At 42.1% G+C, this 23,796-nt stretch overlaps 1 long non-coding RNA gene across 1 annotated transcript in view; it reads left to right on the top strand.

The window, feature by feature from the left end:
- Nucleotides 1–23,488, top strand: part of LOC119519404 — a 39,121-nt gene extending 15,633 nt beyond the window's left edge. The window contains exons 3-4 of the long non-coding RNA XR_005214016.1: nt 21,656–21,739; nt 23,087–23,488. This is a non-coding gene — a long non-coding RNA (uncharacterized LOC119519404). The remainder of the gene's footprint in view (nt 1–21,655; nt 21,740–23,086) is intronic.
- Nucleotides 23,489–23,796: the final 308 nt, after the last annotated feature.

The raw sequence follows: 23,796 nt of genomic DNA, 5'->3' as shown, positions 1-23,796 counted from the left end.
TTTTCATTCTCCCATGTGACAGCCCTCCCACCCTGTCTTTATTCAGTTAGATGGGACTGAAGAACGCTTGACATTCACTCTCATCATTTCTCTCATCAGTGTCTACCTTGTCCATATCTTCCCCATTCTCTGTCAACAATTTCCGCATACCTTCTGTAGAACATACCCCATGCTGCCAATTTTGGTTATTTCAGGGGAGAGGGGGTTAGGGGTTTTTAAGGTGCTCACAGTTTCTCTCCATGATATATTTCTGCATGCTTTAATTTTGTATTTACAGTGAGCACATATCAATTTTAAATCAGAAAAAAACTAATAAAGGTATATCTTAAAAGTAAAAGACCCCCCAGTTGTGATGTCTATCTAAACTTTTAATGAGGAATGTTAAATTAATCAACCACAGAGTTAAGAAGGAAAACATCTTTATAATCAGACCACACTTTAGACAAATGTTGACAGCACATTTGTGTGTGACGATGTGTGTTTATGTACATGCAGTCCTAACCTCCAAGCCCTTCCAGCCAAGTGTTCATCAGCTTCCCAGGACAGACTAAACATGACATGAAAAGAACTCTCAGTAGTGTTTTGAGACTATGTGGACATAGTTGAAACAAAGTGTTCCAATATATGAAAGAATTGTTTCATTTTAAGGAGCTCTAATTTGTCAAACAAGCTACTGTAACAAACTTTCATTCCCATTCCTGACTCTTGAACCTGGTAATACACTTAGCTACTAGTTATCCTGCCCGGTTTCCAGACTCAGAGAGGTTGAGCAACTTGCCCAAGGCCACACAGCCCTTAATGGTTCTATTTTACACACCCCACCACCACCCCATCTCTGTCAGTGGCATGAGCGTAGGCTTGGAAATCTCACAGACCTGTGTACAACTATTACTGTGTGACCTTGAGCAAGTTACTCCACCTCTCTGAGCCTTATTTTCTCATCTGTAAAACTGAGGTCAAAATGTCTACTTGAAATAAGGCATTCACATCTACCTTGATAATTGCCTCACTGGGTTGAATATAAGCTTTAAATAAGGCGAAGCATGCAACTTGCAAATCACAGTGCCTGATGTGCAGTGAGCACTCAGTAAATGTTTCTTGCTGTGATAGTGATAATAATAGTAGTATTATGACTTGTAATAATACTAATGAACATGTTTCAAGCAATTACTGTATATAAGACATGTTGTAAATGCTTTACCTCTATCAGTTCATTTCATCTTCAGAATAATCCTGAGAAGTATTACTGGTATTTCCATTGAACAGGAAAGGAAACAGGTTCAGAGATGCTAAGACATCTGCTCAGGGTCACACAGCTAGGAACGGACAGCAGTGATGTAATGTGCCCAGCACGGTGCCTGGCACTTGAGTGCTCAACCAAAGTTGGCCTCCTTCTTCTTTGATGATTTTGTTCAAACTTCTGAGTCCCTTGCATGTTTGGGGGTGATTGGAGCTTCAGGTCCCCCAACCTCCAGGAAATTTCAGACTCGAGCAGCACTGTAATGAGTGCAGCTCCAAGAAATTCCAGTAGTAGGGACTGATCCCAAAGCTATACCTGGGCAAGTGTGCAAGGCTGCTGCTCTTAGGAGCATCTTTTACAATTATTACTTTGTTTTCAGTTTATGATTTTTCAATTTTTTTTACACTTCTCAATTTTTACAGAAAAAAATCACTTCTGGGGGGCATATGTGGCCATATGTTTCAACAGATGAACACCACAGTCAAGACACCAAACAGTTCCATCACTTCCCCAAAGTTCCCTAGTGTTGCCCCTTGGTAGTCAGTCTCTCCCATCATCCTCAGACCCTGGCAACCACTGATCTGTTTCTGTCCCCAAAGTTTTGCCCTTTCCAGAATGTCATGTAAATAGAATCATGCAGTATGTGGCCTTTTGAGTCTGGCTTCATTCATTCAGCACAGTGCTCTTGAGGTTCATCTGTGTTGCTGTGCCATGGCATCTTTTGTAACAGCCAAGCATTTAGCAACATCCATCAAAAGTGATGATTTACATCTGCATATATTAACATGCCAAGATGTCCATGATATAGTGTCAAATTTGTCTTGTTTATAGTTCCTGATTTTTTTTTTGGCAATAGGCATTTTTCACATTTAAAATGTAAAAAGATGTCATTTCTAAAAGGAAAAAATGCATGAGGAGTTCTGACCAATGAAATACAATTGAAGATGTTTATGTGTTTAAAAAATATACAGTTAAGCTCCACATCCATTTTTGGGAAAAGTATACAGAAAATGCAGACTGTCAATGAAAAATATATCACCCGTGATTTTTCACCACCCAGAGTTGCGTCACTATTGTGAAATATCCTTCCAAACAGTTAAATCTATACAATGCTTTCTATAATTAAAAATGGATCACATGAGAAATCTCCTCACTCAACAATATCTGGTGAAAATATTTCCATTTCCATATAGTTGTGTGTTTAGGTATTTACTAGAAGTTTGGGATTTAAATGCGCAGGTTAAAAGGAACAGCTTTTATTTTTAAAAAAATGCTACAATGAACATGTTTGTTATAGGTTTTTGAGTACTGACTTCCTTAAGACCAAATTTCAGTTGGAAAATTGCTGGATCAGCTGGCATACATTTTGTCAGTATAGCTAAGGATTTGTCAATTTTATTGATCTCAAAGAACCAAACTTTTTGTTTTGTTGATTCTATTGTTTTTGTAGTCTCAATTTCATTTATTTCTCCTCTAGTCTTTGTTATTTCTTTCCTTCTGCTTGTTTTGGGATTAGTTTGCTGTTCTCTTTCTTGTTTCTTCAGGTGTGCAGTTAGGCCTTTGGTTTTAGCTCTTTCTTCTTTTTTAATGGGGACATTTAGGGCTATAAATTTCCCTCTCAGCACTGCCTTCTCTGCATCTCATAAGTTTTGGCATGTTGTGTTTTATTCATCTTGAGGTATTTACTGATTTTTCTTGCAATTTGTTCTTTGACCCACCAGTTGAGTGTGTTGTTTAAACTCCATGTATTTGTGACTTTTCCAGTTCTCTCCTGTTATTGATTTCCAGGCTTCATTCCATTATGATGAAAGTGCTTTGTATAATTTCAGTCTTTTAAAGTTTATTGAGACCTGTTTTGTGACCCAACATGTGCTCTATCCTGGAGAACAATCCATGAGCACTTGAGAAGAATGTATGTCCTGCTGTTTTGGGTACAATGTTCTGTGTATATCTGTTAGCTCTAGTTTATTTATCATATTATTCAAGTTCTCTGTTTCCCTCTTGATCCTCTGTCTAGATGTTCTATCTATTGATGAGAGTGGTGTATCAAGGTCTCCAATTATTTTTGTAGAAACATCTGTTTCTCCCTTCAGTGTTGCCAATGTTTCCCTCATGTATTTTGAGGCACCATGATTAGGTCCATAAATATTTGATTGTTATTTCTTCTTGGTGGGTTGCCCCTTTTATTAATATATAACATCCTTCTTTGTCTCTTCGAACAGTTTTGCCCTTAAAGTATATTTTGTCCAATACTACCTTGTCCTTTTTCTGGTTACTGTTTGCATGGAATATCTTTTTCCAACCTTTCATTTTTAGCCTACTTGTATCCTTGGGTCTAAGGTGAGTCTCTTGTAGACAGCATATAGATGGATCATATTTTTTTTAATCCATTCTGCCAATCTGTGTCTTTTGATTGGGGAGTTTAATCTGTTAACATTCAACGTTATTACTGTAAAGGCAGTACTTATTTCAACCATTTTATCTTTTGGCTTTTATATGTCTGTTCTGGTTTGCTAAAGCTGCTGTTATACAAAATGCCAGAAATGGAATAGCTTTTATAAAGGAGGTTTATTTGGTTACAAATTTACGGTTCTAAGACCATAAAAGCATCCAAACTAAGGGATCAACAAGAGGATACCTTCACTGAAGAGAGGCTGATGGCATTCGGAACACCTCTATCAGCTGGGAAGGCACAAGGCTGGTGTCTGATGGTCCTTTGCTCCTGTGTTGCATTGCTTTCAGCTTCTGATTCCAGTGGCTTTCTCTTTATGCATTTGTGGGTTCTCATTTAGCTTCTCCGGGGCAAACTCTGGGCTTCATCTCTTAGCATCTCCAAATGTCTTTCTGTCTGCATCTCCAAGTGTCTGGGTCTGTGCTGGCTCTGATTTTAATGTCTGTCTCCAAAATGTCTCTGGGTATTTTCTCTCTAAGCATCTCTGAGTTCTCTAAAAAATGTCTCGGCCCTTTGTCCTCTCACAGAGGATGCCAGTAAACTAATTAAGACCTACCTTGAGTGGGTGGGGTTACATCTCCATGGAAACAACCTGAACAAACCTAATCAAAAGATCCCTCCCACAATAAGTCTGCACCCACAAGACTGGGTCATAAGAGCATGGTTCTTCTGGGGTACATAAAGATTGAAACCAGTGCAATGTCCTATCTTATTTTTGTCTTTTTACCCTTTTTATCATTATGCTTACTGATAATCTTCATTTCTACACTCTCTTCCAAGCCTCTCCTGTCTTCTCCTTTTAGGCCCCAGAACTCCTTTTAGTATTTCTTGTAGAGTAGGTTTCTTGTTGATGAACTCTCTTAGTTTCTGTTTGTCTGTGAATATTTTAAATTCTCCCTCATTTTCTTCTTTTTTTAATTAGAGAAGTAGGTTTACAGAAAAATAATGGAAAAATCAGAATTCTTATTACCCACCCCTCTGCACATACCCCACAGTTTTCCCTTTAGTAACATTTTGCATTAGTGTAGTACCTTTGTTGTGATGGTAAAACTGTACTATTATAATTATGATACTAACTCAAATCCATAGTTTTCATTAGGGCTCACTGTGCTGTACAGTCCTACATATTTTTTATGCATTTTTAAAATTGTGAACTTTAACATATATACATAACAGTGGTAACTTTCAAAGTGCAATCCAACAAGTAGTTAGCAAATTTCAAAGAATGCTATGGGTTATAACAATTTCAGTTATTTCCGTCATTGTAAAGTGTAGCATACTTACAGCAAGGTGTTAACTTCCAAGTACAGCTCAACAAGCAGTTATATAGGTAATTTCAAAGAATGTTATAGATTACAGTTCCACAATTTCAGTTCTTTTCCTTATTGTGAAATACAGGGTATATACAGTAAGGTGCTAACTGTCAAAGCACAATTCAATGAATAGCTATGGAGCAAATTTCAAAGAATTTTCCGCCATTTCAGTTATCTTCTTCTAGCTATTCTAATACCCTAGCACATATATATATGTTTATACAAAGTTTCAGTATTCATAATCCTTTGTTAAACCCTATCTTATCTGTTGCTACCCCTTCCTTTCGTTTAATCACTTTCTCAATCCTCAGGGGTGTCTAGGCAGTGACCACCCTAACTTGTTCATATTGAAAGGGGTGTCGACACTATGGGGAAGGGGGCTGCATCTGACTGTTGCTCTTAAAGAGGCTGTTGCCTCTGGGTTTTAAGACTTGTCTGCAATAGGAACACTCTTGTGGATTTAAGTTTCTGAGAGATAAAATTTAGTGAGTAAATCTTTCATAGAATCTCAAATAGGGACCTAAGTATTTCAGAACTACTGTTGGTAAGGGCATGGCATACTGTTGCCATTTGGGATGTCTAGCTGGAGCTTGCGTAAGAGAAACCTCTAGGATTGCATCTTGACTCGATTTGAGATCTCTTCATCACTGTAACCTTATTTGGTTACCTTTCTTTTCCCCCTTTTAGTCAAGTAGGCATTTTCAATCCCTCAATACCAGGGCCAGGCTCATTCCTGGGAGTCATTTCCCATGTTGCTATGGAGATTCATTCCCCTGGGAGTCATGTCCCAAGTGGGGGAAAGGTTAATGAATTTATTTGCTGAGTTGGGTTTAGAGAGAGAAAGGCCACATCTGAGCAACAAAAGAGGTTCTCTGGAGGTGACTCTTAGGCATAATATTAGGGAGGCTTAGCCTCTGTCTCCCTCATTTTTTTAAATTCAATTTTATTGAGATATATTCACATACCATACAATCATCCAAAGTGTACAATCAGTTGTCCACCATCATATGGTTGTACATTCATCACCCCAATCTATTTTTTGAACATTTTCTTTGTACCAAAAAAAGTGAAAATAAGAATAAAAAATAAAAGTAAAGAAGAACACCCAATTCACCCCACCTCCCACCCTATTTTTCACTTATTTTTTTTTTGTCCCCATTTTTCAACTCATCCATCCATACACTGGATAAAGGGAGTGTGATCCATAAAGCTTTTGCATTCACCTCTTGTAAGCTACATTACTATACAATTGTCTTCAAGTGTCAAGGCTACTGACACTTGCAGTTTGATCATTTCAGGTATTTACTTCTAGCTATTCCAATGCATTAAAACCTAAAAAGTGTTATCTATATAGTGCATAAGAATGCCGACCAGAGTGACCTCTCGACTCGATTTGGAATCTCTCAGCCACTGAAACTTTATTTCATTTCATTTCTCATCACCCTTTGGTCAAGAAGATGTTCTCAATCCCATGATGTCAGGTCCAGATTCATCCCTGGGAGTCATATCCTGCATTGCCAGGGAGATTTACAACCCTGGGAGTCAGATCCTATGTAGGGGGGAGGGCAGTGAGTTCACCTGCTGAGTTGGCTTAGCTAGAGAGAGCCTCTCCCTCATTTTTGAAGGACAGTTTTGCTGGAAAAAGAATTCCTGGCTGGCAGTTTTTCCTCTTTCAGTATCTTAAATATTTCATACCACTGCCTTCTCTCCTTCATGGTTTCTGATGAGAAATCAGTGCTTAGTGTTAGTGAATTTCCCTTGTATGTGACACCTTTCTCTTGCTGCTTTCAGAATTCTCTTTGGCATTTGACATCCTAATTAGTATGTGTCTTGGAGTAGATATATTAGGATTTATTCTGTTTGGAGTATGTTGTGCTTTTTGGACATGTTCTTATATCTTTCCTAAGAGTTGGGAAATTTTCAGCCATTATTTTCTCAAATATTATTTCTGCCCCCTTTCCCTTCTCTTCCCCTTCTGGGACACCCATGATGCATATGTTTGTGCACTTTTTGCTGACATTCAATTCCCCGAGACCCTGCTCAATTTTTTCCATTCTTTTCTCTATCTGTTCTTTTGTCTGTAAGACTTCAGATGTCCTATCCTCTAGTTCATTCATCCTTTCTTCTACCTGTTCAGATCTGCTGTTGTATACCTCTAGAGTATTTTTAATCTCTTCTATTGTGCCTTTCATTCTCATAAGCACTGTTATATTTTTTGCATGCTTTATAATTCGTCTTTATGCTCACCTAGTATTTTCTGTTTCCTTCCTTCCTTCCTTCCTTTCTTCCTTCCTCTTTCTTTTTTAGAAAGGATAAGAAGTTTACTTATAAAGAGATTTGCAAGGAAGTCCAGGCTTTAGAAAGATAGGCTCATCAAAAGGGAAAAAAAAAAAAGGGTATTTAAAAGGGAAAAAATTGCCAAATCACTGAGCTTACTATCAGTCTGTTTATGGTGGAAAGCCAGTAATTTTCTCACATAATTTTAATATTTACAAAGTTTGAGGCCTCTCTCTCTCTCTTTTTTTTTTTTTTTTTGCCCCTGTTTTTCTACTCATCCGTCCATACACTGGACAAAGGGGAGTGTGATCCACATGGCTTTCCCAATCCCAGTGTTTTCTTAATATCCTTTATCTTTTTTGTCATATTTTCCTTCATCTCCTTGAATTGATATAGGCGATTTATTTGAACACCATTGATTAGTTGTTTCAAATCCTGTGTCTCATCTGAAGTTTTAATTTGTTCCTTTGACTGGATCATGTCTTACTGTTCCTTAGTATGGCTTGTAATTTTTTGCTGGTGTCTTGGCATCTGATTTTCTTCATGAGTTTACTCTGGAGGTGAGTTTCTTTCTCTTGACTAGAGCTTTCTTGTTGATTGACTTTGTGCTAAAGCTCTTTTCTGACACTTGGTTGAACTTATTCTGTACCTTTAGAATAGCTTGTATTTAACTTACCAGGTTTTTTCAGCTCTTATTCTTCTGTTTCTTGCCCTGAATGTATGGTCCAATTTTTGAGACTGCACTATTTGTGCAATCATTTCACCCCCAGAAGAAAGCTTCCTTTCCCCTGTTCCTCCCCAGGCATGTTGATCTGTTCTGTTTGGTTTTGATTTGCCTCTCTATACTTACAACACTCTTTTTTATGATCTCTAGCTGCTTTTATGTGGAGGGCTAATTATGGGAGGAGGGTCCCTCCAGAGAAGACTTTCCCAAGTCAGTTTTGCCCAGTCAAAACAGTCCCAGAGATCATGAAGGGGGTTTAGCTCAGTTCCAGAGTGCCCTGGGGAGGAGACTGGAAGGATGCAAGTCTTCTCTTTGACATCTCCCTAAATGTGTACTTTCCTGGCCTGACCAGCACATGGCACTCTTCAGCCAACTGGTCCCCACAAAGGGGTTCTGTGCCTTCAATTCTCACCCTGTTCTGCCCCTGCTGGGGTGAAGTTGAGATAGAGGCTGCCAGCCCCCTTTTGGCCTGGGCAAGTTGAAACTGTTGCTCAGATCCCAGGTCTTGCAGTCTGAATTCTCCAATAAAAAGCCACAAACTGCCCTGGGCCATGCCTCTTCCCCACCCCCCACCCTCACCCCCTTTTGGGAAAGAGCTGCCCTTTAACAACTGTTCCCCTGCCTGGAGAAGTTACTGTGTCTCTGAGTTATCTCCATTTCCCTTCCTGCCAGGAGCGGGATTGAAACAGAGGCTGCTGTCTGCTTTCTATCCTAGGCAGGTTGAAACTCTAGCTCTTCTCAGAGCTGGAACCCAGCACTCCGAATTCACCAATGAAAAGCCACATTCAGTACTCGGCCATGCTTCCCCCATCCCCCCCCTCATTCTTGGGAAAGACGACTCTGTTTCCAGCCAAGAGTGGCTCCCGAGGTGACCTGCCATGCCGGTGGGGGATGGGCAGCCTCTACAGCCTGGAGAGATCTACTCACAGATCTTCACTGCTGTTTATTTGTCTCTTCCTTCCACTCTTCCTTGAATGTTGTGCGGTGTTCTCACCTCCAGAGCCCCCCAGACAGCTGTTTCATACAGTTCCTGGCTGTTTCCTAGCTGCCCCAGAGGAGGAACTGAATCCTAAAGCTCCCTGTTCTGCCCTCTTGGCTCCCTTCTGTCCTCACTCTAGTCATTGATTATCTTGATGAGTTTCCTCTGAAGGTCAGTTCCTCTCTCTTGCCTAGGGTTTTATTGTTGATTGACTTTGTGTTAAGGCTCTCCTTTGACACTTGGTTTAATTTATTCTGGATCTTTAGAATTGCCCATGTTTAACTGATCAAAACAGGGCCAGAGACCCATGAAGGGGGCACAGACCAGCTCCAAAGGGCCCTTGGGAGAGGTTCAGGAAAGATGCCAAAAAATCTTTTTTTTTTCCTTTTATTTTCTCGCTTCCCCCTAAGCTGCACTTTCCTAGCCTGCCCAGCAAATGGTGCTCTTTGCAAATCTTTCCCCACAGCCCTAAGGAGGGAGTGTAGTTTTTCAGCCTCCACAGGTTGGTGGTGAAACAGTGGCCGGCACCCACTGCCCAGAGTGATTCACCCCCACTTTTTGCCGCAGCTTCTCATTCTGCTCCTCTTGCTCTTTCCTGGGTGCTAGATGGTGCTCCCCTGGCCTCAGGAGCCCCAGCACCCTTGATTTGGACAGTTTCTGCCTGTCCTCTGGCTGTTTTTGTAGGAGGAGTGTGTTCTCTATCTCCCCACTCCATCATCTTCCCTGGAAGCCATATTCTGCCACCTGGCATACATTTTTACGAGACGTTTAATAATTCACTTTGCCAGTTTATCCCCCCACCCAGAATTGTCTGAGAGTGCATTTCCCCATGTCTTTGCCAACCCTGGGGATTTTGTTTTTTTTTATCATGGAACGTATGTTTAAGTTCTCTGAAGAAGTGGAGCTCAGCAAGGTGTTCAAGAGTGTAGGTGTAAGGGTATCCATAAATTATCCTTGTTTTAACCCTTCTCTTTTGGCCCAGACTCTGATATCCTTTCCTTGGGGAGCAGGGAATGGAATTGCCACAAATGCCTTCTTCTTCTGTCATTCCTCAGTAGCGTTAGGGTAAAGTGGTGGTGCCCGGGTGGCACTGATGAAACAAGCCCTTCATCTCATTCCTTGGTCGTGCAGCATTGAAATCCATTCAGAACATGAAACTTCTGGAAATGCCCATCAGTTTTAACTGTGCCCAGCAGAATTTTCCGGGTCTGGTGGGTTCCTCAAGACCCTCCAAGGTGGAAGAAGGAAAAACCAAGTGAACAGTGGCTCTGTACCCCACCTCCCCTCTTTGCCAGAGCATCCCCTATATCCTTTCATATATCGGGTGTCCAAGACACATTTTATTTATTAAAAAATCAGCCCTATCGTCAATTAGAAAAACCCTGTTCTAGACCAATCACTTACTTTACCAACCACAAAATAGATGTCCCAGAGAGGGAAACTGACTTATCCACAGTTTCACAGTGATACAGCCCATCAGTGGCAGAGCTGGACTCTGCCTGGTCCTCAGATAAGAGCCTTCTCTGTTACAGTGGCAAATGCAGTGACATTAGAAGGCAGAGTGACTCAATGTGGCTCTAGCAACATCTGATAAAATAAAAATAGGCAGAAAATACACCATAAAAAGACCTGCCCACCCAGCAATCCCACTGTAGGAATCTAACCTAAAGAAATAAAAGAATCAGACCATTAACTCATGTGTCTAGAATGCTCTGGAAATACAATGGATGCCCATAAGAAGGGAATGCCCAAATCTATTAAGGTTCATCCACTTGTGAAATATTATGCAGCCAATAAAAAGATGAGTTAGGGCATTGCCAGGTAACTTAAAACACCACCTTGTGTTTTAAGGGAGAAAAGCAAGATGTTAAAAAAGTGTACCTAATATGGCCCCCCACATGTTTTGTAAAGTAAGTAAATAAAGACACCCTTCCCCATATATTATATATGTATATGTATATGCAGGTTTGTATAGGACTACATAAGTATGGAGAAAATACAGATGTACACACCCAAGGGTGAAGTATGATTATCGTGATATAGATAAAAGGCTGTGAGGAGAGACCATTAAAAAAGGAAAGTTGAAAAAAAGACTGCACACACACACACACATGAATTTATGTAAAATTATGTATATGGTGAGAGTGTACATTAGATAATTACCTATTGAAACATGTATTCAGTGTCTCTGTTTTGTATCAAATCATCCTTGTCTTTGGATATGAAGGAGATTATAAAAACAAAGTGCTTTCATACTTTTGAAAGGACTTTGACACGTTGGTCCTTCAATCCTACAAACTTTCAGTGTGGATGGAAGCTTCTGCGTTTTCAAGCCCAGAGGCTGATTCATAGGTTCGAGCTCCTGTAGCCTGTGAGCTGGGGACTTGGCTGGCCCTGTGGACTTGGAGTCTTGCGCTTTTTGGATGACCCTGGTGGGGGAAGGGGAGGTTGGGTGGACAGGGGGAGGCTGTATCTCTATGAACAGGGTGATGGCCCTCTGGCTCTCACAGAGTGGAGGCCAGGCCTGATCTGTGGCTTGCTTAAAATGCAAATAAACTTCTACGTTAGAATGTTTTTAGGTTTACAGAAAAGTTGCACATAGATGGAGTGTCCCCATAGACCTACACACTGTTTCCCTATTGCCAGCATCTTATAGCACTAAGGTACAGTTGTCATGACTGATAACCCGCTGTCAATACACTGTAATTAACTGAAGTCCATACTTTGTTTTTTTTTTTTTTTTACGCAATGTCCCTTTTCAGTCCCAGGATTGCATCTAGGATCCCATGTTACATTTAGTCATCACGTCTCCTTAAGGCTAAAATCTGTGACATTTATCGGACTGTCCCTGTTTTTGAGGATCTTGACCGTTTTGAGGAGTGCTGGTTGAGTATTTTGTGGCACATCCCTCAGTTGTAATGTGGCTCTTTTTCTCATGATTAGATTGGGGTGGTTGTGGGTTTGGGGAAGGTTTGAAAACCCCAGAGGAGAAGTCTCCTTCCCATCACTTCATTTATCAGGGGTCCCTGTTTTCCATGGGTCATATGAGTGGCTGAGGCCGGGCTTGGCTGGTTTCTCCACCGTCAACTCTCTTTGTTCCCTTTTCCATGCTGTCCCCTTTGGAAGGAAGTCACCACGTGCAGCCCGTCGTGAGGAGTGGGGAGGTAAGCTCCACCCCTTCAAGGTTGGGGTAGCTACGTAAATTATCTGGAATTCTCCATCAAGAAGTCTGTCTCCTCTCTCTGGCCTGTGGCTTTTCTTTTGTATTCCCTGGCATCGTGCACCCAGAGGTCTGTTAAGCAGAAATTGCAACACCTCCTGACCTGGATAGAGTATCCACCGGGGAAGCATCTCTGAAGGGCTTGCGAAACAAGCTCAACTCAGCCTTGGAGCAGGGAGGACTCTGGGTAAGGGTCAGGAGATCAGGATTCTAGCCCTGGTCTCACCCATGGTTGACTTTGGCTGGTCACTTCCTGGTCACATCTTTGGTTGAGTTCCAGTTACTGCCGGTCAGTAACAAAACATAGTGGCTTAAAGTAACCTTTTTATTTTGCTTACAGTTTTGTGGATGAGAAATTTGGGAAGGGCTCAGGGTGCTTCTTGCTTGAGGTCTCTGATATGATTGCAGTCAGATGTTGGCTGGAGTTGCAGGCAACTGATGGCACAGCTGGGCCGGGCATCCAAGAAGCCTCAGTCACATGATGGGCACGTGATACCAGCTGTCACCTGCTCAGCTGGGCTTTCCACCTAAGCTCCTACTCATGACTGGACCAGCCTGGCAGTCTCAGGGGAGTTGGACTTCTTCTAGGCAGCTCAGGGTCCAAGCACAATGTTCCAGGGTATAAGATGGGAGTGCTTTGCCTTTCAAATCCCAGCCTCAGAAAACACATGGCATCACTTTCACCATCTTCTCCTGGTTTTAAGCAAGTCACTACATCAGCCCAGATTCTAAGGGAGGATTCATAGACCCCATCTCTCAGTGGAAGGAGTATTAAAGAACTTTGACTATTTTTTCCAACTCCCCCCCTGCCCCCCCGCAGAGTGTCACTTTCTCCATTTGAAAATTAGGGACCTAGATAAACTAAGTCATCACTAAAGATTCAAACAGCTCCAGTATTCTTTAAGATACAGCTATTGAGATTAAAAAAAAACTGATTTTCTCACGATCTCAAGTGCTGGACATTGAGTTCTTCCATTTCTCTCATTGACCTACTCTGCAGCAGGTGCCAGGCCAGACGGGGCACACAGTCATGCATGCTGTGACCTCATACGTGGGACATGGGGAGGCAGCGTGTGGCAGGGGGTGAGTGGTGAGGGGCATGGGCTGAGAAGCCACATGGTCTGGGTTAAAGCATGACTGACGTCCCTTAGGGGGTGACCCTGAGCAAGCAACTGTGCCCCAGTGTTTTCATCCATGAAACAGGGGCACTACTGACACCTACCTGAAAAGTGAGAGCACAGATAAAGTGCTTAGAACAGTATAAGTACTTAGCAGATATCAGCTTTTACTTTTTGCCTTCAAGGGGCTTGAGCTCCACGGGTGTCATCTCCCTCTTGGGCAGGAAGAAATGGATGCAGTAGTGAAGTGACAGGCCCGAGGTCACCAGGCAGCTACAGTCGGGGCCAGGATTCGAATACAGAGCTTCAGACACCAGGGCCCGTGAATCTGCCTCAGGATGGCACGGCCCTGCCAGGGGAAGTAGGGAAGGTGGCAGCCCCCCACTCAGCTGCCCTACATTTTAAATCCCCAAATGGCCCCGGTTTCTTTCAACACCGTGGCAGGGCTGTCTGCCTCCGATCATTTATTCCTGGTTGCATTTCTTAGGCAAAATAAACTCTGTGGTGACAACACTCAGAAGCTAAGATCTTTAGAAGTGGATCAAATTGGAGACCTTGCCCCCTGGACTTGTACTCGGCAAAGAAACTCATTCTTTTCCCCTGGGTGAAAAACTCCTTGTGAGCAAAGGTCTCGAGGGCACCATCTATTGAGAGAAACTGGCAAATGATGTAGAAATGGCAGTTTCTCGGGCCTCTTGGTTATTTCTCAACTTGAGGAGCCATTCTCCTAAAGCTGGGGCCTGCACATCCGGCCTGATGCAAGGCCTGAGAATCCCCACCAGGACTCTCCAAATGGCGTGGCTCAAGAATTCTCGTGAATTTTTGAGCATTTAATCTCTTAGCAATGTGTCACGTGTAATAGTAATTAGTATTATAGTCACATTTTGGAACATTTAATCTTCTAGCAATGTGCATTCTCTTATTTACTCTTTACAATAGCTTAATGAAATAGGTACTAATATTATTCCCACTTTACAGATGAAGAAACGGAGCTGCAGAGATTTAAGCTCATTTGTCCCTAAAGACGTCAAGAGATGGAGCCAGAACTTAAATCCATGCCATTCTGACTCAGTTTCTCAGTGATAAACCATGCATCCATCTTGACACTTGATTTTATTCATTTAGCATTATAATGGTGACATTGTACACTATGCAATTACTTGCCTTAGATTGTTCTGTTTTTCCCCCCTTGGATGTGAAACTTCCTTCCAGCTAGACTGAGGGCACCTGAAGGTCTGGGGCTATGCTGTTTGTCCCAGTTGTCTCAGGGTGACAGGTACAAAATAAGTACTTATTTAATGTAACTCAAAATTGACTAGCCATTTTTTTTTGCTTCTGACATAGAAATATAAAGGAAAGGAGTTATAAGATATCTTGGAGATATAGGCAAATTGCTTTTCGCTAAATATTTTGTGAGTTTCAACAAGGACTGGAAAAAACATAGCAATTCACCATTGTTTTGGCAATAAGAAAATAGGAACCTCCAGTCTCCAGGGAGTCAAGAATTTAAATGGATTGTTTTCCAGATCTAACAAGTTGTGAGCCTCAGTTTACTGGCGGTTCACATTCTCTGCCAATCCATCAGTGAGAAAGCAATTTACAAGCAAATCTACTCTCATCAATTGAATGTTCCAAATGCAATTTTAAAATCTAGTTACCAGAAGCCACAATTCCATTTTTTTTTCCCCTTGTTTATAGCTCCCCCTTTCTTCCCTTCCTCCTACGGGCAGAATAGTTTTGGAAAAAAGAGTGCTAAATTAGGGGTTAGGATACCTGGTTTCTTTAAAAAAAAAAAAAAGTTTAAAATTGTGAAATATACATGCATTCAGAAAATTTATAGCTCAATGATTTATCACAAAGTGAACACTCACCTAACCAGCACCCAAGGTTTTCTGCAAGACACTGGGAAGGTCCATCGTCTCTAGACCTTCATTTCCCATCTATTAACAAAAAAAGGTCTTCTCAGCTGTATTATGTCATTTTAAGTTACTACTTCCTACCCCATTGGTTGGCTCCACTGTAATTTATCTAGGACATTTGGTTTGTGTATTTTTTTTTATTATAACCAATCCTAAAGAAACAGTTGTCCCTCAATCTTGCTCATATCCAGAGTGATTACTAAGAGAAAATTCCTAGAAGTGGAATTTCCAGGTAAGGGGATGTCTTGGTTTTAGAGCTTTTGCAAGGCACACAATTAGCATGAAGAAAAAAATATAATTTTGCCAAATAAACCTGGACAACAGAAGATACTTATAAATAAGTAAGAAGCCACCTTTGGGGATAGGCCATCAACAGGGAACAGTACAGGCAAAGAACGGTCTACTTTGGGAAGCCGAAAGAGTCCCTCCGAAAAATTACAATTTACCATTTTCCAAAATTATAATTTAGTTCAAGACTCATCTGCTTCCACAAGAGGGTTTGAGACAGCTTACAATGAAGGAGCCAGCATCATAAAGTTGAAAGCCATTACAATTAGAGCACAAAGGCAACAGGCAAGATGGAAAATTGCTTTTCAAAAGCACTTGACACCCAGCTCACCGGGAAAAAAAAAAAAATCCCTTGGAGTCCAGTCAAGCTTTGACCACTAGAGGGCAGTAAATACACGTTACCAGCACTGCAGGAATTGGCATTGAGTCAAATGTTCTTTTCCATCCTATGTCCGAGACAAAAAGGGGTGATGACACTGAGCTACCCAAACTTGGTGAGACTATTCTAGCAAACAGGCCAGAACCCTTGCAGGGATGGATTTCCCATCCTCCAAACTCTGAGAACTTTAATATTCTAAGAAATAACATGTAGCTTTAACCACGAGAAAGTTTATAGTCATAAGGGGGGGAAAAACACAAACTTTGCTCAAAATAACCTATGGCTGCTTTCTTCTTCTTCTTCTTTTTTTTTTTTAAAGGTGTTTATTACTTTTTCTACTCCCTATGAATTCGATTCATTACTGGGTGACACACCACTCATTAATTTCCTCCCTCTGCTCTGTTTGGCCTCAGATGAGATACTCTTTGTTTTTATTATTTCCCTCATGTTGAAGGAATTTAATAACATCGGCAGCTAATGTGTAGCCAATATCATGGTGCTTACAACTGGGAGCATTCCATAATAATTATGAAATGGCAACAGGTATTTAGGAGACAGCCCAGAGGGTGATGCTCTCATGATTGGTTCCCCCAAATCAATTCCAAATCCCCAGGCCAGTATCAACTGAAAGATGGGGAGTGGGGTGGTGTTGAATAGCAACGAATTAGAGGAATGGGATGCTTTCTAAGTCTTGAAAATTTGGGCTTGCCTTAATTCTTAAGACCTTGCACATCAAGCTTCAGCCAGGAGGGCAGAAATGGCCTCAGACTTTCATCTTACTCCTTAAACTAAGGCAGAGAGGCTCTCTCTGGGCACAGTTTGGGCTTTTCTTGTAGCAACTCCTATTGACAAGGCTTCAGATGCAGACATTGGCTTCAAAGAGAAGTCATCTCCTCAGTGAGGGGAGGGAGAAGGGGAGAAATCAGCCATTGGCTTTAAATCGCCCTCTACCTTTTATTCTTCATTGAAGAGGTGCCTGGAATTCTAATGTTTTCCCCAAAAATTAGGCCTGAAGAGGAGGTACACATAAAGGGGTTTGAATCCAGATTTGGAAAATTGGGATGCACAACCTTTTGAGAGCCCCTTTTATTAGCAAACATAGCAGAACCACATCCAGAAAACCTCTTCTCCTCTCCTCCTTGACTGCAAAGCCATATGTCTTCTTTTTAATGTTCTCCTCATTTATCCTCAATGAGTTTCTACACCTCTGAGGTTGAGTCTCTTTGGTTATCAGCAAACCACAGGAGCCTGATAAGTTAGGAAGGGGTTGCATTCCGAATAGAAGGCACCTATCTTCATAACTTTCCGTCATGGAAGAAGAAAACGCTGTGGCAAAGATAAATGACCCGGTTTTAATTCAGACCCAACATCCATCTGGGCAAAAACTAAAACCAGTTTGGAGGGATTAAAAATGTGGCACGGGGGTCAGACAGTAATTCTTGCAAAGGAAAGTCTGTGAAAAGATAAGCCTGGTTCTTTGGAGAACGAGATGTTTTGACGACTAATAGTTTGATTTTCTCCATCCCCCTTTCTTTCTCAAGAGAAATGTCCTTCTCTTTTTGCTTGAATGTTTATCCATCGAAATGCTTGGTTATTTAAACCAATAACAAATCTCTAATATTGCTCTTGGCCGGGAACTTCTGAGAGAGAACTTGATAGAGACTTTCTTCAGAAAATAAGCATGCGGATGTGGAAGTTGCCAACCAGTACCTTAGACCCCATTAGAGCACAAAGAGAAAGAAACAGACTGCATCAAAGAGTCCTTGCCCACACCCTCCCCTTCTTTCCCTGCCCAATGTTTTGAATCTTCTGAGTGTTGTGTCAATGTCGGTTCCTAAGTTTGTGGTTTGTTGGAGGGGTTCAAAGACATCGTCTGATATTTGGATGTAGTCTGACTCAATGGAATGTTTTGATCGCGTCTCTCAGAAACGCTCTCTACAGTGAGGCAACAGGTCAAGGATGGAGTCCAGAAAAAGAAAAGATTCCCCAGATTCTTTGGAAGAACTTTGCTTATAAGGCTGGAACTTTGCTTCCCCTGGATTGAGGAAGTCATCTTTGTGCTACTGGCTTTTCTCAGACTCTTAGTTGCATTTTCATAGTTAAATCTTCCAAGATAACTGGTCTTAGAGGCCCAGAACCTGAGGGCACAAATGTTCAACAGAGACTTCCCAAGTTATGAGCTGCAGAGAATTTTAATACAAATTTAAATTTATTCACATATTCACCTCGAGTTGACGTCTAGAACTGAATGCCCTTAAGTCCAGTGGGACCCTGGTCAGAATAATGTAACAAAGGGCTATTAAAATTCTTTATAGAGCCAAGTCAATATTTAATACTGAATTAAGGATAGACCAGCTGAGGCCCGAGATTCAAGCACAGAGTCTAGGGAGCTGAAGGGGTTTGGCCAAGGCACTTCACAGTAATGTCAGTGTTAGTGCTGCTGGTGATGGTGATGGTGGTGATGATGATGGAGGTGGTGATGGTGGTGGTGATGGAGGTAGCAATGGTGATGGAGGTGGTGATAGAGGTGGTGATGATGGCAGCAATGGTGGTGGTGATGGAGGTAGTGATGGTGGTGGTGATGATGGTGGTGATGGAGGTGATGGAGGTGATGGAGGTGTGATAGAGGTGGTGATAGAGGTGGTGATGGTGGCAGTGATGGTGGTGGTGATGGAGGTGGTGATGGTGGTGGTGATGGAGGTAGCAATGGTGATGGAGGTGGTGATAGAGGTGGTGATGGTGGCAGCAATGATGGTGGTGGTGATGGAGGTAGTGGCGGCGGTGGTGGTGGTGATGGTGGTGATGGAGGTGATGGAGGTGTGATAGAGGTGCTGATAGAGGCGGTGATGGTGGTGGTGATGGAGGTGGTGATGGTGGTCGTGTTGGAGGTAGCGATGGTGATGGAGGTGGTGATAGAGGTGGTGATGGTGGCAGCAATGATGGTGGTGGTGATGGAGGTAGTGATGGTGGTGGTAATGGTGGTGGTGGTGATGGTGGTGATGGAGGTGATGGAGGTGTGATAGGGGTGGTGATAGAGGTGATGATGGTGGTGGTGATGGAGGTAGTGATGGTGGCAATGATGATGATGGTGGTGATGGAGGTAGTGATGGTGGTAGTGATGGTGGTGATGCAGGTGATGGGGGTGGTGATGGAGGTAGTGATGATGGCAGTGATGGTGGTGGTGATGGTGGTGGTGGTGATAATGATGGAGGTAGTGGTGGTGGTGATGAAGGTTGTGATGGTGGTCGTGATGATGATGGAGGTGGTGATAGAGGTGCTGCTGGTGGTGGTGATGGTGGTGATGGTGGTGGTGGTGATGATGGAGGTGGTGATGAGGTGGTCATAGAGGTGGTGATGGTGGCAGTGATGGTGGTGGAGATGGTGGTGGTGATGGTGGTGATGGAGATAATAATAGTGGTTATGATGGTGGTAGGGGTGGTGATAGTGGTTATGGCAGTGGTCATAATGGTTGCAGTGGTGATGAGCATGGTGGTGATAATGGCAAGAATGGAGGTTATGATAGAGATTAGATCCCAAATCTGAGGTTTCTTAGTGCTACATCCTGCTTTGTTTTAGCAAAGGATGTTGGAGGTCAAAGTTAACTTGGAGGAGAGCACACAGGGTATTGTAAGGATAGTGTCAAGTTTTAATGTTTAATGTGTCAAGTTTTATTGATTTTGTTTTCCTGATGAAAATCATAAACAGTTATTGAAGCAAGTATGAAAAAGATATAAAAGCATAAAGAAGACGTAGCAAGTATATTTGAGAGGTGATTTTTCAGGATGTGTTTGCTTCTGATTTTTAACATTTACGTTTTGTATGCATGTTTTACCATATGTCAATTTTATCTTATGAACAGGAAAAGAAGGAATTTAGGGTGTCAATAAAAGCCCTCATTTTAATGCTTTAGTGGTCCTATCATGGAGATACAATTATTCTGATGTTGTAGATGAGAAAACTGAGAGTCTAATTTGCCCCAACATCCTACAGTGAGTAAGTGGCAGAGTCAGGTTTTGAATCCAGATCTTCCTGACCCTGAATTCCATGCTCATATCTAAGATATGATACTGTTTTCTCAGTTTTGTCCTTTTCATCATTATGGAAACACTGCCCCAAGGGATGACACCTCGAGGAGCATTGTAAAGTAGTCTTCTGGTGGTTTTTATATAATCCAAACTTCTCAACATTATTGCTTTAGCAAGATTCTAGTGAACCTTGCTTTCTGGAATCACAGGTACTTAAAAATGGGGCATTTTCTTGGCAGGCTTGTGTTCCAAACTCTCTCCTTAGTGCAGACGTCCCTTCTTAACATCTCAGATAGGTGGTCCCCACTTTTTTCTTGCACACCATCTTGCGCTCACTCTCACACTCAGCCCTTTCTATATAGTTTTAAAGAACTCTAGCTTTTTAAATCCCTACCACATGTCGAGCCAAACTGATTCCTGTGAAACCTTCATCATTCATGCAGAATGAGGCTCTTCCTTCTCCAAATGGACAATTCTCTAAATATTCATGGGCAGCAGTCTTCCTGTCTCCAGGACTAACAGCCCCAGACTACTTCTTCTGTTTGTCTGGAAGTCCAGGATTCCTTTCTCTTGATATTCCGGGTCCTTCACCAACAGCAGAACCCCAGATCTGAATCCCAGGTGTGTCCTGATCAAATCTTGGCTCAGACGTTCTGCTATGGGTACAGCCCACAAAACCGCTGAGCTATTTTGTCATCGCTTCTTATTGGTGGGTTTCAGCAACCTAAACTCTGAGTCACGGTCACACCAACTGTGAGTGATGACACCATGTCTCCATCCTATGTACTGGCATCAGATTAAAAACTGAAGGCGAGCTTAAGTTTGTCATTAAACCCAACTACATTTTATCTAACAATATTTAGAATTTTAGATTCTTTTAAACATCATCTAAAATATGAAGTCTTCTTCCCAGTTTGTGTCATCTCTAAATAGGGCTGCCTTCATGGTCATTATTGGTAATAAGATGAACAGAGGAGAGTCCAAAGATAAAGCTTGACACTGAGACAGTGTTTTCCCAAAGTGAGTTCCCTGGGTATCTAATTCCATGATATGCTAGTAGACAGTGTGAAATAGGAGGTCATCCACCAAAAGACATGGACCCCTGCAGTCTGTCTGTCCATTTATATCCAGTGACTGCAAAATGCTGTGTTTCTTAGGCAATGGGATCCTGTGACTCCAAGGAGTTTGGGGACATAGGAACCCAGCTGGTGGCTTGCATTAGACCAGGTTTGGAGACTGCTCACCAGTTTCCCTTTCCCAGAGCACTTTTAGCAGCTGCTGTTGGAGATAAATCCTTGGGTAGAGAATAGCTTCCTGGAAAAAATTTCCTCATTGTTTCTCTATCTGGTCCTTGGGACACATCTTTCATCATCCCACAGCAGCCAGCGCCAGGGTCCAAGGTGACTTTGGCCTGGGGAGAAGTTGGAATTGTTTTCTGCCCAAGTTCCCTGTTGTGAGAATTCTTGGCTAGTCGATGAAGGCTAGGTATGTATGTCTGTGTATGTGTGTCTTCCCCACACATCCTGGCCCCAAAAAACATTCACACACCTACTCTTCTTTGCTTTGACAAAAAGAAAATTCTCCTCAATATGGGTGATGGTATTCACCAGGAGGGGTTTGCTTTATTTAAGGTTTAAATCAGAAGGGATCACACAGCCTCTTGGACCCACTATCTATTTTTTTTTTTTTTTTTTTTTTTTTTTTTTTTTTTTTTTTTTTAGTAGAAGATCAAAGATTCAGTACCTCAGGGCTGGAAGAAAGAAAAATGGCAGAGCACAGAGAGAGCTGTTCATGTGACTTAGAAGGTGGGCCAATCCAATATCTTCTTTTATTAGTTGTTTTCTGCCATCACAGAGCACAAATGTCTCCTCACTGTTATCTAATAATTGCAACATTTGGAGAGTACTTTGCAACAGTTTATAAATCGCTTGCACATATTTTCTCTCTCTCTCTCCATTTCAGTCCTTACAATAACCCTTCAGGGGACATGTGGGGCTTTTTACAGATGAGGATCTCGAGGCTTGGGGAAGGAAAGAGAATTCTTCCCAGCTAGTAAGTGGCAGAGCTGGGCTTTGCTGATTCCTGAGCACACCTTTATTCTCGGCTCCACCAGCTGAGCTCTTGGGAATAGATTTCCAGAACTTCTGGGCAGTGGGTCACGGGGATCAGTTAGTTACTCACAGAAGCCTGAGAGGTTTTGCTGTAGTTAATACGTAAGTGCATCTCCACCACCCCATCCAAAACCTGGCCCTTTGTGACAATTATATGATTTGATTTTGTTTTCTTTGTCTGTTTGTCTGACCTGCTTATCTTGCCTGCTTTAAAATTGCCTTCTAAATCTGCAAAGTAAAGGTGATTAGAAGACTTGGGGACACCCTCGGTCATTCGTTAATGCTTTAGAGAGGGTCCCGTTTCCAGCTCCTGTAGGTAGGGGGCTCTTTCCCCCATCCATCATTGGCCTCCAGCAAGTCCCCCTCCCCACCCCCCACCCCCAGTCTCTCTTGCTTCCCTCGCCAGAGTCTGTCCCCGAACGGGCTGCAGATCCGAGGGGTCGGAGACGAGTTTAATTTAAATGCAAGCCCCCCTAGCGCTGCCAAAGGAAATGGCGTGTCAGCTACGTCAAAAATAGATACTGTTGCACAGATATATGGACCGGGAGGTGGATGCGCTGTGCCATTCATTACTTGGATTGCCTTTAAACGTCAAAACAAATCCTTCCCCGGTCCTTCTCTAAAACCTAAATCATCAAGAGAGACAGGGTCAGCCTCTGCAGTTTGGAATGCTGGGAGAGGGGGATGGGGAAGGCCGGGTGGGGTGGGGGCTGCCCCTGTATCTGGGGGTCCGTGTGCATGTCCTGAGCAAAGATTTCCCCTGCTCTCTACTGAAAGACTGTGCAGCTTGGGACCTGACATTGATTGCTCAATTCTAGGCGAGTGCCTCTAGGTGTGTAAATATAGGTGTGCATTTGTATAAAAGGAGCCACACACACTAGACACGAATATGAATGAGGAGTAAAAGCATAACACAACGCTAACAAAATTCACCCCCTGCTCACACTTGCGAGGGCTTCTTACCTGTGAGGCATCTGATGTATTCATCAGCTCATTTATTGCTACAGCAACCCAGTGAGGTCTCCTGTCCCCGTTTTACAGATGAGAAGATTGAGGCCTGGAGAGGTTGAGACTTCTATTGAAGATTGCACGATGCTAGTGAGTGGTACGCTCCCAAAGGTTCACCAGCAAAACGCTTGAGCTGGTGCACATTAGGGAAACGGAATGATTGGTTGATACTGGCATGGATATTTTCAAGCTGAGGAATAAACAGATTGGGAGAAGTGAAATAGTATTTATTAATTAACAAAAATCAGTGCATGCGTAGTCGTTAGGAGGGTGGGGGCTAGTGCTCAACTTTCCTGGCTTCAATCCTGATATTTCCTGACACTTAATCTTGTTCCTCACTTTCTTCACCTGTAAAATGGGGACAACAGCAAGGTCTTTCTCATAGGGTGGTTGAGAGAATAAAAGGCATCAATACATGGCCAAGCATTGTATTAGCTTCAGTACATAAGACAATTTTCAATAAATCTCAGCTAAGCACACATGTAGCCAGTGTATTCTGTTTTTTTTTTTTAATTTGGTCCTCTTATTACTAAATAACTTTACAATTTCCAAGCTTGAGAATTCTAAAATGTTGCGATTTTCCTGAGAATGTGGAGGTACTAGCTAGCTAGCTAAATAGATAGATAGAATTTGTTTTGTGGTGTTTATATATTTGGAGGAATTGTTATATTCTAGGTTGTACATGTATATAGGAAATTACTGATGTTTTTCAAGCATAGTTATTAATATTTTGAAAACATATA

This window comes from Choloepus didactylus, chromosome 23 (assembly GCF_015220235.1).
Source record: "Choloepus didactylus isolate mChoDid1 chromosome 23, mChoDid1.pri, whole genome shotgun sequence".
In the NCBI taxonomy this organism is placed as follows: domain Eukaryota; kingdom Metazoa; phylum Chordata; class Mammalia; order Pilosa; family Megalonychidae; genus Choloepus; species Choloepus didactylus.
Note: the sequence above shows the minus strand (reverse complement) of the source record. Positions and strands in the feature narration are given on the sequence as shown.